Here is a 10,000-nt window from a genome sequence, read left to right as displayed (position 1 = left end):
GCCACTATCTGGATCGTCACACCCGACCCGAAAATAGATAAAGGAGAGAATATGCACACAGAGGTCGACTGAGGCAGGGCCATCCCTCAACCTTTGAACCCGATATCCTCCTGGAGCTCCGATGGCTGACGCGCTTAAAAATGACAGGGAATTTTAATTAGTGACTAATCTGGCGCCTTAGCCGTTGCAGGGTTAAACCAGACATTAGCGTCAAGTGAAAAGGGAGTGGAGATGCGGACTACAGTTTCAACTTCGAGCCCTCGTAATATTTCATGACGAGACAACACCGCTTCCCAACAATCCTCGTCAGCATCTGCACTCAACAAATTATCTTGCCTCTTCAGCTATGACCTCGTCTGACCCATGGTTCGCGGGGCAGCTTGGCCGGCAGTGTCTTATCTTCAGTGCAGATACTGCCGTCCATTATACTATCTCGTGTGTCTGGGGTGGTCGGATGCTATCTCTGTTTATCCCCGACTGGTTTTTTGAAACTGCTCTCTAGCCGTAAGGGATAATTGGATCACCACATGACTATACTTCAAATTTCCTTTTTTATCTCAAGGATTCAAAGATAAAAGGGTTACTTTTAAGACATTCGAAGAAGCATGCAAGTCACAACCCCATGTTGACTATCCTAAAATCGAACTTACTAATGATGATCATAATGGCAATAATCAAAAGCAGGAAGATATCGAACACTCCTAATAACGTCTGCATAAGTAAGGGTGAATAATATATAAGTAGTATGACGTAATTCCTGCACCTCTTTCTTTCCCTTCCCGCCCCTCTCTCTCCCCCTCTCCTCTTTCTCCTTCTCACCCAAACCACCGCTCCTGAATCTGACACTTTTATTTTAACAAAAAGTCTCCCCAGTTTCCCACCGCCAGTCCAATTAGGGAGTCAACCGCACTTTATAGTTCACTTCCTGGTGACGAAAAGATCATCATGTATAAAGTCCTGATATTTCGTAAAGTTTGATCAGCGGTAAAATAAAACATGCACGCGGCTTTCGTTTCTACAATATGGATGGAATATCAAAATGTAAAGGTAATGTGTAAATGTGTAAAATGTCCCTATGTATGAGTGTAATATAAAGCGAATGAGAAAACATATAAGAATGTAAAAGGTGATCTAGACTCATCTTTAAATTCTGACTGTGCTTCTTTGCTTTCCTTTTTGCCCAGTAGCTGTAGATGACACCACCAGGCATAAGCACTTGCAAGACTGGCTTTGGTCAGATGTATGACCTTGAATATAAATTCTTGCTCCCATCCCCATCCTCCTCTCCCTCCTCCTCTCCCTTTCTTTCTTTTTCTTACTTTCTTTCTTTATCTTTATCTTTGTTCTCTTTATCTCTTTCTTAAACATACCCCCTAACCAACACAAAACAGTACTGTCTCCCCAGTCTTAGACGCACGCTCCCTCCGAATCAATCAAAACCGAATCTCAACTACCCTTTCATCTACCCACATTTTAGTATAGTATCAATTCAACCCGATAGACAAATTACAGTTGCAACGGACCCCCCCTCCCCCCCGACTCACGAATGAGCACCGACCTCATCACAAACGCATCGCACAGCCCCCACGTCACGGACTCGTTTCACAGGCGCTAATCTCGTTTCGCCGCCGCCGCCGCCGCTGCTCGCACTCGGCCCTTAAGGACATGCATATTCAAAGAGGACAACGTAGGATGGGGCCTTGGAGTTCACGCCCTCTTCGGTATTTCTTAGTTGTAGCAGCTTGGTAGAAGGTCGTACCGTGGGTTTGAGATAGGTCGTGGTAAGTAGTGGTGGGTCATTGTAGGCCTTAGTGGGTCGTGGTAAGTCGTGGTGGGTCATGGTAAGTCGTGGTGGGTCATGGTAGGTCATGGTGGGTCGTGGTAAGTCGTAGTCGGCCTTAGTGGGTCGTAGGAGGTCGGGTAGGATCGTGGTGGGTCGAGTCGAATCGTGATATGTCATGGTGGGCCGTGATAAGTCGCACTAGGCTAGTGGTGGGTCGTTGGTTTGTGTTGTATCGTAGCGGGGCGTGACAAGTCGTGGTGGTTGGTAAATGGCTAGTGGTGGGTCATGGCAAATCGTCGTGGTCCAAGCCAGGTTATATGTCGAAAGGACGAGTCATAGTGGGTCACAAAGCGTCGCGGTGGGTTGTAGTAGGTCATGGTGGGTTGTGGTTGATAGTCAGCGGCTGGCCCGAGAGAACCCGGGTCTATTTAATTCTCGTTACGCTATTATTGTTATTAGGATTCTGGTGATTAGCTTACTAATTGTTAAACGCGTTATTTGCTAATTGTCGAATGAGGTTGGGAGGCGCTACTTGTCTTTCCTTCATACAATTATCTTTCTTTCTTTCTGCTTCCTTTTGAATTTCTATTTTCCATTTCAGTTCAGTATCGTTCTCTTTAACTAACTTCTTATCTTTCATGATCTTCCTCTTCCATTTTCTTCTTTCTCTTCCGCTGTCAGCTTCATCTTCGTTATTCTTATTCTAAAACTTTTATTTCTTCCTCTCATTCTGCGCAATTGCTCTTCCTTTCTTTCTTTTATTCTTTCTTCCTCTCTCTCCCTCTTTCTCCTCCACTCCATCTCCCCTTCCTCCTTCCCTCTCTCCCGTTCCTGAGTCTTTCTCCAGCCTCCCATCCATACAAGGCATCCATTTCTCTCCTTCAACCCTTTCATCATCCCTCTCTTCCTACCCTCCTTCCCTCCCTCGCCACCTCTCTTCCTACCTTCCCTCCCTCCCTCGCCACCTCTATCCCTACCCCCTTCCCTCCCTCGCCACCTCTCTTCCTACCCTCCTTCCCTCCCTCGCCACCTCTATCCCTACCCTCCTTCCCTCCCTCGCCACCTCTCTTCCTCCCTCCCTTTCCTTCCCTCGCCACCTCTCTTCCTACCCTCCTTCCTTCCCTTCGCCACCTCTCTTCCTACCCTCCTTCCCTCCCTCGCCACCTCTCTTCCTACCCTCCTTCCCTCCTCGCCACCTCTCTTCCTACCCTCCTTCCCTTCCCTCGCCACCTTCTCTTCCTACCCTCCTTCCCTCCCTCGCCACCTCTCTCCCTACCCTCCTTCCCTCCCTCGCCACCTCTCTTCCTACCCTCCTTCCCTCCCTCGCCACCTCTCTCCCTATCCTCCTTCCCTCCCTCGCCACCTCTCTCCCTACCCTCCTCCCCTCCCTCGCCATCTCTCTCCCTACCCTCCTTCCCTCCCTCCCCTCCTCTCTCCCTACCCTCCTTCCCTCCCTCGCCACCTCTCTCCCTACCCAACTTCCCTCCACTCGCCACCTCTCTCCCTACCCTCCTTCCCTCTCTCCCTACCCTCCCTTCCTTCCCCTCACTGCACACCTCTCTCCCTACCCTCCTTCCCTCCCTCGCCACCTCTCTCCTCTCCCTCTCCTTCCCTCCCTCGCCACCTCTCTCCACTACCCTCCTTCCCTCTCCCTTACCCTCCTTCCTTCCTCGCTACCTCTCTTCCTACCCTCCTTCCCTCCTCGCCACCTCTCTTCCTCCCCCTCCTTCCTTCCCTCGCCACCTCTCTCCCTACCCTCCTTCCTTCCCTCTTACTCTCTTCCTCCCCTCCTTCCTTCCCTCCTCATACCTCCTCGCCACCTCTCTTTCCTGCCCTCCTTCCCTCCCTCGCCACCTTTCTTCCTACCCTCCTTCCCTCCCTCGCCACCTTTCTCCCTACCCTCATTCCCTCCCTCGCTGCCTCTCTCCCTACCCTCCTTTCCTCTCTCCCTACCCTCCTTCCCTCCCTCGCCACCTCTCTCCTACCCTCCTTCCCTCCCTCGCACGACCTCTCTCCTTACCCTCCTTCCCTCCCTCGCACCTCTCTCCCTCACCTCCTTCCCTCCTTCGCCACCTTTCCCTCCCCACTCCTTCCTTCCCTCGCCACTTCTCTTCCTACCCTCCTTCCCTCCCTCGCCACCTCTCTCCCTACCCTCCTTCCCTCCCTCGCCACCTCTCTCCCTACCCTCCTTCCCTCCCTCGCCACATCTCTCCCTACCCTCCTTCCCTCTCGCCACCCATCTCCCTACCCTCCTTCCCATCCCCCCACCTCTCTCCCTACCCTCCTTCCCTCCCTCGCCACTTCTCTTCCTACCCTCCTTCCCTCCCTCGCCACCTCTCTCCCTACCCTCCTTCCCTCCCTCGCCACCTCTCTCCCTACCCTCCTTCCCTCCCTCGCCACCTTTCCCTCCCCTCCCTCCTTAACTACCATCCTCGCGTACAAGAGGGACGTGCGAATAATTATAAACGCTTAGGCTACGAATTCCCACCATAACTCGCATAGAGACTTCCTTTGTTGAAGCGAGGTGGGCCGGCGGGTGGCTGCTCCTCCCCTGTGCTTTCTATAGTGTCAAGTTACAACTAGTTGCTCTCTCTCTCTCTTCTCTCTTCTCTCTCTCTCTCTTCTCTTTCTTTCTCTCTTCTCACTCACTCACTCACCCACCCATCCACTCCCTCAAAAACTCTCTCACTCTCTCTTTCTCTCTGTCTCTCTCTTTGCCTTGCTCTCGCTCTCGCTCTTGCTCTTGCTCTCGCTCTCACTCCCACTCACTCACTCACACTTGCAATCATTCACTCCCACTCTCTTTTACATTCACTCTCTCTTACACACACTCATTTATTCACTCTCTCTTCATTTGAGACTCTCGCACTCCCTTATTCACTCACTCTCTCTTTCTCTCTTTTTTCCGACAAACTCACTCACTCATTCTATTTCCCTCTCTTCCTTTCAACCTCCCTCTCTCCCTCTCTCCCTCTCTCCCTCTCTTTCTACCTCGCTCTCTTTCTACCTCCCTCTCTCCCTCCTTTTCTACTTCCCTCTCTCCCTCTCTTTATACTTCCCCCCCCTCTCTCTCTCTCTCTCTTTCTACCTCTGTCCCTCCCTCTCTCTCCTCCCGCTCTCTCACCCCTTTCTCTTCCACCCTCTCCTGCTCCCCTTACACCCACCTCTCCCCCCACACCTCTCCCACTCCCACTCTCATACCAAGACCAGCCACACTTAGAATGACACCAGCAAGCACAGGACGATCAGCCCCACCACAAGCGACCCGCCCTTATCACCCTCCCAACTGCAACATAATATATCGCCAAGTTGCTCGAGTTACTGTGATTCAAAAACGGATGTCTCGCCTCTCTCCGCCCCTCCCGTGTGAATTGTTCTCTGTTGCTTTTATTGTTATTGTCATTCGCTGGAGCATTATTGGTTTTGTTGTCTGAGTGTTGTCAATGCAATCGCTATCATCATGGTTATTTCCATCCTTAGAATTGTGATCACTATCAGTATCATAATTTTTTTCCCAATTTCCTACTTCCTAATGGTACTAAAATCAACAGCAGTTATAGAAGAAATACTTATATTACCTTAAAAATTATTATACCACATAAGGATTATCATCATGATTATCATGGCAATCACGTCACCATTATCACTGTCATCAATATCATTAACATATCAGTTACACTATCACCATAACCATATACACAATCAGCACTATTACCTAAATATCTTTATAAAAAAATCTCTGGATCTTGACACGCACAATCCATCAAAGCCTCATATTAATGCCAACTTACATGAATTAAATGGATTCTAAGCGAGCCCACGACCCCACAGGAAGCCAGCAACCTCTGCGACAGAATCTCAAAGGTACTTCTTCTATATTCCGCCCACGACTGCCTTCCTTAATAGGCGTATCAGACCTCACCTGTCAATCCCCGCCCAACACATTTGACTTTCACTAAGTTTATCGTAACAATAGAGAATGACAAGATTTTGTTATTTTTTCATGAATTTCTTCAGTGTCTGTACGTTGTCGCGCCTCGTGTAAACCATTCCGAATATGCCATTGTCTGTCCTAATGGGTTCCTTATATATTAGGTGTTCGAACCTCTATCTCTGATCTTATGGGATCTAACACTGCTTGTATCATCTTTTGTTTCGTCTCTCTTCTATCGGATATTGACCCCACGGCCTTAAAATAGTTTCATCTACTGGATCCTATAGGTGTCAGCTTCATCTATCCTCTATCTCTTTGCTGCTCGCGATATTAATGCAGTATATCCAAGCGCACTATAAATACCGGTATCTCCCCGTTTCAAACTCGCGCCGATAATCAAGTGACAGTGAAGTGTTGGTGAAGGCCGATAAGGGCGTGGTGGCGGCTATAGATGATTGATGAGCTGACAAAGCTATATTTATAGAACATATGCACATGCCATACATCAACTTGAGCTGGTTTAATCCCCGTCGACATTGAATGGCTCGGACGCATTCGGGAGAGATGGCGATGGCTCTCTCAATCCCGCGCTTATGCACCGCCATCTTGTGTCGCGAAGTATTTTTTTCTTTCTTTCTTATTTTGTTTTTTTTTTCTTTCCTAAAGGGTGTAGAATAAAGACCACTATGACCACAGTGTTTATTCAACTAAAACGAGTTGCCATTAACCCACGCATTTTTTTTCCTTATAAATCATGTAAAATCTTCTTCTTAATACGAAAATCAAATATCTTATTCGACGAAAGCCGATTAAGGTGAAGTGTTACGACAGAGAGCTTGCAACGGTCATTGTGTGTGGCAGTTACAAAAATAGTAAATATCGAGCAGGACTCATGGCACGTGCTGGGAAAGGAACGCTACGAAAATGAGTAATAACAAAAAGGTACGATGAATCATTCCGTGAATTATTCAAAGGGTAATTTATCCTGACTTGTGAAATTATTAATTCTCATTCATGCCACTCACAAAAAATCGTAAATCACCGCACTAAGGTCTCCCTTTAATTCATTCCCGATTAAAACCAAATCATCATTAATTCATCTCAAGCTTCGCATTTCCTCCGATTTTCGCTTCTCCTCTTCCTCCTCGTCCGTAACCCTAGGGAGCTCCGTTAACCCTATCCTTAATTTCGCATTCACATTCATTTTTTCCACAATCCTCCTCCCATTCATCCTTGGTTCCCTCCTTCCATTCATCGCTTCGGGTTCTTGGCTATTCTTCCTCGCCTGCTCTTCCTTTTACTGTCCGTTTGTCTCTTCTCCTCCGAGTGATTCCACCCTTCTCGATTATTCTTTTCGTTTTTTTTTTCTTTTTTACTCTTCGCATTCCTTTTCTCCTGAGGTTTTACTCTATGGCACGCTTCCTCTTCATTTCATTCACGTCCAAAGTCAGTCAGTCTGTCTCTCTCCCTCTCTCTCTCTCTCTATCTAGCTCGCTCTCTCTTTCTCTCTCTCTAGCTCGCTATCTCTCTCTCTCTCTCTCTAGCTCTCTCTCTCTCTCTCTCTCTCTCTCTCTCTCTCTCTCTCTCTCTCTCTCTCTCTCTCTCTCTCTCTCTCTCTCTCTAGCTCTCTAGCTCTCTAGCTCTCTAGCTCTCTAGCTCTCTAGCCCTCTAGCCCTCTAGCCCTCTAGCCCTCTAGCCCTCTAGCCCTCTAGCCCTCTAGCCCTCTAGCTCTCTAGCTCTCTAGCTCTCTAGCCCTCTAGCCCTCTAGCCCTCTAGCCCTCTAGCCCTCTAGCCCTCTAGCCCTCTAGCCCTCTAGCTCTCTAGCTCTCTAGCTCTCTAGCTTATATATATATTTCTCTTTCTCTCTCCTTCTTTCCTTCTATCTCCTCTCTCTCTCTCTCCCTCTTATTATGTTCTTTCCTTTCTCCCATTCTCTCTTTTTCCCCTTATTAACACCTTTCCTTCTTACTAACCTTCTTCCCTAACCTACTGACCACTTGCTAACGACGATTTAAAAGTAAAAAAGAGAACAACATTTGTTTGCGGGCAATTAAACATGCCTGATATGTCATTAAACCATATTTTTTTCTCCAGAAAGCAGGTAATAAACAGGTAATTGCAAACGGAATCAGACACTGTTTATCTTGACCAGCAGAGGATCTCCGCTTCAGAGGTTCCGACGCCGCGGAACTTATCTTAAGTGCATCCGGCGACACAAATATAGAAAGGGTTAAAAAAAAACAATAAAAAATAGTATCGTATCTTGAATGAAAAAAAAACGTCACGCGAGTAAAGGAAGAAAGCAAGACTAAGTGTTTCCTCTGCTTTTCTTTTCATATCTCTCTCTCGCTTTCTTTCTCCCTCTCTCTCTCTTCCTCTTTATCCCTCTCTCTCTCTTGCTCTTTCCTTCTTTCTTTCTCCTTCTCTTTCTTTCTTTCTTTCTTTCACTTTCTTTTTCTTCCTTTCTTTCTCTCTTTCTTTCTTTTTCTCTCTTTCTCTCTCTCTCCTTCTCTCGCTCTTGTCTTTCCTACATCCCACTCTCCTACCCTATCACCTGAGCTTACCATCTCCTTCTCCCTCTCCCGGTTTTCCATCACCCTAATATCAACAACAAAATATTACACGGAATATTGCATTACAAGCCAAACACGGCACAAACACCCGCCCTGCCGTGGATAATGCATGGATAATGCGATCGTCCACCAAGGTCGCGAGGGACATCACGGTAATGGAGTTTATCAATTCTGTTTGATAGACAGTTCGAGCGATGGGGAGAAGGGGGGGGAAGAAGGCGAGAGAGGGGGGAGGGAAGGGGGGAAGGAGGAGAGAGGAGGGGAAGGGAAGAGGAGAGGGAGGGGAGGAGAGGGGAGAAGGAAGGAAAAGGAGGAAGGGGGGAAGGAGGGGAAAGGAGGAGAGGGATGGGGGAGGGGCAAGGGGGAAAGGAGGAGAGGGAGCCGGGGAGGAGGGGGAAGGGGGAAGGAGAAGAGGGTTAAGGGAGGGGGAAGGGAGAGGGAGGAAGAGAATCGAGGACGTAATCAAGGAAACGACTAATCCGTTCCACTTGTTCCTGCACAGTTTACTTCCGGTGTGTGCATGTTTACCATTGCACGATGCTCACCTTGCAATGCACTCGTACCCTACTTAGGTGCTGAGCATGCGGTCAGGTGCAGTGAATGCGAGCTTTTGCAACCCACATACTCTGGGTAGTCCTGTGTATTTTTATAGCATCTGTGTAGACGCACACGGATATATATGATATAAACGACTGATTGACTAGCAGTGCCATAAATACCTTATCTCTTTTCATTTTCCTCTTCCTGTATCATTCTCTCTCTCCCTCCTCTCGCTCTCTCTCACTCTCACTCTCCCCACCCCTTTCCCATTACCACTATTACTCTTACTCCAATTCCTTCCTTCCCCAACTCCAACACCCTTTCTCCTTTCTCCCCCTCCACTGCCACTCTTTCCCTCCCTTTCCCTCTCCCTCTCTCTCCCTCGCGTGCTGCAACGGAAGGGCTATTTCATCACCGGAAACTGTTGGAATAATTGAGGCGATAAAGTCACGATTTTCCTTTAAATGGAAGACGATAAAAACGTATTTGCAAAGGCCTTGTTTTGTTGTTGGACAAAAAAGTGAGGGGGGGGGAGTGCACGTGCTGTACTCACTGCTAGACTACCAGTAACCATAAGATCCTGAACTCCAGAATCTGAACCAAACGAGAATATTTAAGGGAAAATAAGTATGGGACTTCGTGATGCTTAACACTTAATACTTAAAACTAATCTGTTGTAAATACTAATTTCTAAGGATGCAATATTAATGGGAATTTGCGGTAAAATTACACACACCTACTCTCTTTCTCTCTCTCCTTTTCCTTTTTTGTTTTCTTTCTATCTCTTACTCTTTTCTTTTTTTCTCGTTCTCTCTCTACCACTTCCGATCTCTCTACCCCGCTATCTTGATCCTACGTCTCTCTTTATTCCTCTATCTCTCCCTATTTCTCCTCATCTGTCTCTCTCTCCCTTTATCTATTTGTATCCCCATCCACTACCTTTCCTCTCCCTCTCTTCAGACCCGACACAAAGCTCGCCAATCATTAAAGCACCGCGCCAGTCCGCCGTCGCATGGCTAGGTAGTTGCTCCTTGAGGGTTCCGCTTGTTAATCTCGACGAATCAGCTGCCCCCTCCCCCTCCCCCTATCCCCCACCCCCCTCCCTCACCCTCAGCTATAGCGTAAGTAGCTTGCAGTTGCCATGTGAACGCAAAACCGCACCGGGGACTC

General features: G+C 47.9%; 1 protein-coding gene across 1 annotated transcript in view; it reads right to left on the bottom strand.

Moving 5' to 3' along the window:
* LOC113828664 (puratrophin-1) overlaps positions 1-10,000 on the bottom strand; it is a 374,753-nt gene that overhangs the window by 264,586 nt on the left and 100,167 nt on the right. The gene's annotated exons all lie outside the window — the stretch shown is intronic.

This window comes from Penaeus vannamei, chromosome 22 (genome assembly GCF_042767895.1).
Source record: "Penaeus vannamei isolate JL-2024 chromosome 22, ASM4276789v1, whole genome shotgun sequence".
NCBI lineage: Eukaryota > Metazoa > Arthropoda > Malacostraca > Decapoda > Penaeidae > Penaeus > Penaeus vannamei.
This window is presented reverse-complemented; position numbering and strand designations above follow the sequence as displayed.